At 30.9% G+C, this 6,000-nt stretch overlaps 1 protein-coding gene across 1 annotated transcript in view; it reads right to left on the bottom strand.

The window, feature by feature from the left end:
• The window catches only part of FBXW7 (F-box and WD repeat domain containing 7), a 109,458-nt gene extending 104,008 nt beyond the window's left edge, over window positions 1–5,450 (bottom strand). Inside the window, exon 1 of the mRNA XM_031943820.1 lies at window positions 5,328–5,450. The gene's annotated coding sequence lies outside the window, so the exon portion shown is untranslated. The remainder of the gene's footprint in view (window positions 1–5,327) is intronic.
• Window positions 5,451–6,000: the final 550 nt, after the last annotated feature.

Here is a 6,000-nt window from a genome sequence, read left to right on the forward strand (position 1 = left end):
TCATTTTTTTTAATTTTCTAAACTTTTTATTTCTATTTATCTTTGTAATCTCTTTAAAAAGAAATTAGGAGATAACATTTTGAGTTGATGTGGCCAAAAGAATTTATCATTTGATGGTCAACACTGCTGATGTATCTCCGTGAACTTTGCTAATGAGAACCTTTTCTAACAGACAGAAAGTTTGCTGAAAAGGCACATTCTAGGCCTTTCTCAACAAGGGGGGTCCTGCAAAAACTTATGTTTCATTAGCATAGCCTTTAGAAATCTAGAGTGACTGACCTTCGTGTCCTGATGAATCACTAGAAGAGAAATGTAAGGGAAGCAAATCTGCCACATAAATGGGATAATCACAATTCAATAAAAAATAATGCTTTAACAAAAAAGAAGACATTTGTAAAAACACTTAACACAATGAAAATAATACCATAACATTTAGAATAGTTAACATGTAAATGAAAAATTTCTTTAAAATAAAAAAGATGCAGACAATTAGATATTCCATAATAGCATACTGTACAATAAGAATAAGCATACCTAGGAAAATCATGTGAAATCACATATAAAAGTTTATACAAAATATTTAAATTATATGTAAAAAGTTTTTATACTAGCATTTTAATAAACCACATAACACCATTATTATTTTAAAATTTTAAGCCAAGCAAATTTAAAAAAAAAAAAATTAGCCCCCAATGAAATGCACCAAGGGATATGGGATAATTTGAACACTAAAATTATACATAATCCACTCTTTCCTTTAATTAGCAAGAAGAATAATCATCTCAGGATACTCTGGAAGCAGCCCACAGTAACCCATAGCATGATGTTTACCAGTTATGGCAGAGAAAAATCCTGAGACTTAATCTATATGTAAGCAAGAAGGCATAAACAAAAACATTTAGATAATATAATATTCAGAGGTGTCAGTTTAAATTAATTCTTAAACATATACTCTCTAAATATTAGAACAATTTTACCCTAATCATTACATTCAAAAGAATGTAAGAGTATACAAAATAACTATGATGTATGATTAAATAATACCAATTAGCAATTGCAATGATTAGATTTAAGGTGCAGTTAGCTTACAAGGGACAATACTTATAAATAAAGAAAGAGGGATAGATGAGATTGGGTATGTTTGCTAGAAAGGAGGGATTTAAAAAGTGAGAAAAGAGAGGACTATAATAACAGAGAATGAGAAGATAGAAGGACAGAAAGTACTCAGCTGATTAGTCAAAAGAAAATTACAACACTATGATAATATAAAAATCACACTTTCATAATATTATGATTGTAAGAGAACTGTGCAAGCTATATCTAGAGAGTTTATACCTTTGAGAGATATTTCCAAGATAATACTTCACTACAGAAATAAATTAGAACATGTCTTAAATAACATTGTCCTAAAATTTAATTTACCACCAATTTTTCAATGCTTCATACTGATATCTTATACATAAGGATTCACCATGACATTTAAGTCTGGTTTTCTCCAAAGGGACTAAGATTCTCCTCAACTAGACGAAACTGACCTAATGATCTTTCCCAAAACAACATGGAAGGACTAAGTACCCACCTGTTACATATATATAGGAATATACATATATGTACAACTACATAAACAGCTATATACATGGTAGCTAAGTGTTACAGTAGATAGTACATATGACCTAAACTTAGGAAGACTTGAGTTCAAATCCAGTTTCAGACATTTACTAGCTGTGTAACCTGAGCAAGTCACTAAACCACTGTTTTTCTCAGCTCCTTCATCTGTAAAATGGGGATAAGAATAGTGCCTACCTCCCTGGGTTGTTATGAAAATCAAATGCAACTATAATTTAAAGTACTCAGGACAAGGCCTGACACATGGTAAGCATTATACAAATGTTAGATGTTGCTGTTGCTGTTGTTACTATTACACAAAAGTGAAATCAATACCTAGGGAAATGATAATGAGAAGAAAGGCAAAATGGTGTCAGAAAGGCAAGATTTAAACTGACATCCAAAAAAAAAAAAAAAAAAAAAAGAGCAACATAAAGTTTCAGAAATGTAGTAAGGGTCAGATTCAAAGAGGGGAAAAATAATTAGTTAGGCAGCAAGGTTCAAATCCAGTAGATGCTGAATATATGTTTAGCATCAGCTGGAGGTGCCACTTGTTCCTAACTTCCTATCCAGACCACTTTGGCTTACAGCCATCTGGCCACCCAAAGCATAGAATACATATTCTGCCAATATTACAAACTCTATAACGAACACCATTGTTAGCTTTTTAATTAATTGTTTTATTATTTTTTCTGGTTACATATGTATATTAACTTTTAAAACACATTTCTTTATGAATCGTGGTGGAGAAAAATCAGAACAAAAGAGAAAACCACAAAAGGAAAAAAAAATAGGAAAAAAAAGTGAACCTAGCATAATATATTGATTTACATTTAAACTCCACAGTTTTTACTTATAATGAGATGATATTAAGTTCTCTGCTATTTTTGCAACGCCAGTGTCTAATATGCTACTGTGCATGTAACAGGAACTCAAAAACCACTTATTGTAAAACTCATTGAGTATGACCAACTCAAATATAATTGAAAAGAATCATCACCAAGCCAAAGGTTGGTTTGCTCAGGGTTACAGCAACTTATAGGTTATCTTCTAAGAAAGTGGAGAGGAAATAGCCTCATCATTTAAATCATAAGACTTAGAAATTTTGAACATGGTGCCAAGTTTGCTCAAAGAAATCAAAGATATTATTTGAAGAAGTTAAAAATGCCATTTCATTTATAACAAACCAAACTGTTTTAGGTAATGTGACAACTTATATAAAATCTTTCAAAATAAAATATTCATGTACCTGTGTGGGTGAGTAGGTGTGGATGTGGGTAGGTGTGAGTATGAACATGAGAAATAAGTATGATATAATGGCTAGAGAACTTAGAAAAGACACCAGAGTTCAAGCCTTAACACCAGTAATAAATAATTAGATATGTCTTTATGCAAATCAAATTAATTTCTCAATGCCCTAAATTCTCTAAGGTTATGCATAATTCAAAATATAAAAGGAACCTTGGAGCTACCTGAGACCAACTCTCTATTTTTACAGATAAAGAAGTAAAGTGACTTATCCAGGATCACACTGCTAGAAGTGTGAGTCAGGATTCAAATTCAGATTTTGCTAACTCCAAAACCACTGATGGTACTGATTTTGATCTGAATAAGAGGAGGGAAGTTTCTTCATCTAGGAGTTATCTGAACCAATGAAATCAGAGTTCTAAGGGGAAAAAAGAAAAAAAAATTTGACTGGTTTTCTATTACTTATAATTTATATGAGTAAGAAGAGAAAAGATTTTCAGAAATTTAGTTGCTCACAAAAATAATCTAAAAATGATGATTGTCTAATCTGTGTGAGAATAAATAAAATGTATCATGTCTTAGAACCCCAAAATTTCCAGGTCTGGCATGTTTATAATTAACTCAAGTGTGCATACTATAACAGAAATGCACATTTTTATTCCCCACCAAAGTAAGAGATCTGAGATTCAAGGAACAAGTCCAGAAAACAAATTGATTTCTTACTCATAAGGTAAAGTAGGAAAAATAATTCAGCTAATATATCAAGGCTAATACCTGGAAATAATGATCAAAGATTCAAAACCATTCTATATTCATGCATCATTTATATAGTTGGTGATGGAGAGAAGAATTACAGATTCATTCCAAGGATTGGCAGCAAGCAAGACATTTTATAGGGCAAGATTAACAGAATACCAACAGAGAAAAAAAAGCAGGGTGAGGTAGTGATCAGTCCTATTTGCTGAAGAAACATAATCAACTATGTTTCAAAGTTAAGACATCTTTACATAGTAACAGTTACTTTAACCCAAATTTAATCTTGTTCAATTTTACATTTTACTTAACTTGTAAATCTTTAAACAGATTTGAAAACAAGAGGATTATATGCTAAATATTTTTAAATTTGCTTAATCGGTCTTCTGCATTAACACCTTCAGAGCTGGCTCCCTTGTATAAGTAACTCAGTCAAAACTTTATTTTTATGAAACTATGAATCTATTACAACTTATTTGTTAAATATATTAAATCAAACCTGGTATTACCAATTGTGCTTATGAATTTCCTTCTCTATTGTGCATTTAAAATGTTTTTTTCTTTTTTACTTTGACATTACCATTACTATCTCCAACTGCTCCTTCCCCACCCACACCAAAAAAAAGCCCTCCTATAATTAATTAAGTCTAGAAAAAAAATTTTTTTACACATTGGCAAGATCTCAAAAGTGTACTACTCTGCATTTCACTTAATACCAGTTCACAAAAAAATTTTCTCAGGTTTTTTTTTCCTTTTTCTGAATCTATTCCACTTAATGTAGTACAAAAATGATAGATTAGTTTATTTCATACTTTGTATAGTCATTTCCTAAGTGATGAGCATAGACGTTATTTTCAGTTTGTTGCTACAATAAAAGGTGCTGCTTAATTATTAACATAAGTCTTTTCCTTCTCTGATTTTTTTTTCGGGTATATGCCCAACAGTGATATCACTGGGTCAATGCATAGTTTAGAAAATGTAAATGTTAAAATTCCAAATTTCTTTCCAAAAGAGTTGGAGCAGTTCAAGAGTTCTACCATTTCCCCTTTATTTTCAACATAAATAAATGCTATGTATATGCATGCCAAAGCTTTGGTAAGAGTTAACTAACAATTACTTCTTTTGCTCAAAAAGTAAAATGTTCTATTCCATTTTTATGCACAAATTTTATGCCATTTGATCTTTCTTCAACATGATCTATATGCAGCATCCATTGAAGAAAATCAAGTTTAAAAAACTCCAATATTTGAGACACTGGGCAAATACTATAAATAACCAAACGTTTGTTTAACAAATACAAAATTAACAAATAACAAATTCCAAGTATTGTAAACATGAATTCAAAGCCTACAAATATCAATAGTTACCATATTACCTTGTAAAGATGTAGCTAGATAATCTAAGTTTATCTTTTCATAAAGGTCACATTTACTAAAAAGGTTGTAATAGACAATTTTTTCTACACTTATAAAAATACCAATTTAAAATATTATTTTACATATTATTAAATTTTCCAAATTCCACATATTTTGAAGATGCAATCTCACAAGTTCTGTTGGTGGAAAATGGGTGAACTGATATTTTTAGACCCATTCTATCCAGGAGCAAATAGATACAGAAAACCAAAAAAACAAAACAAAACAAAATAAAACAAAATAAAATAAAACAACACAACACAACACACACACACAAAAAAAAAAAAAAAAAAAAAAAAAACTTACTTGCCCAAATTCAAACTGCAAATCAGTAGAAGAATTAGGAACAGATCTCCTGACTTCAGGTCGAGTGCCCTATCCAGTAGGCCACACTGCACAGACAAAAGAACAAAATTGGAAAAATGAACTGTGCCTTACTATACTATACTGTACCACAATGCTATAATACAAATTGTGCCATACTATCCTTTACTATATTACACTGTATTGTATTACATTGTATTAAATTATACAACACTAAACTATACTATACTATCCTACACTACCCTATAATAAACTATACCACATTGTACCATACCACAATATCTGAAATAGGCCCAGGACATCTCAACCAACCTGAATGCCTCTTTTCCCCCTTTGGTTACCCTAGAAGTTCAGCACATTTTTGTTTTCATGTATTCTCTCCTCTCAGTGGCAAGAACATAAATTTTTCAAATGAACATACTGACCTCATAACTCTACATCCTAGATGCTATATCCCTTTTCTTTGACACTACAGACTCTTACATGCAGCTAGGGACATTATGACCAATAAGTGAGGGATAAAAAAAGGGTAAAGGATGAATGTGCCAGATCAGATATAGAGGAGGACATAATGCAACAAAATCAGAATGATTTTTAAAATTTAAAATGTATGCAACAATATATGAACAGATAGATAGTACATTTACATATTCAC

Source organism: Sarcophilus harrisii, chromosome 6, assembly GCF_902635505.1.
Source record: "Sarcophilus harrisii chromosome 6, mSarHar1.11, whole genome shotgun sequence".
Classification (NCBI taxonomy): Eukaryota; Metazoa; Chordata; class Mammalia; order Dasyuromorphia; family Dasyuridae; genus Sarcophilus; species Sarcophilus harrisii.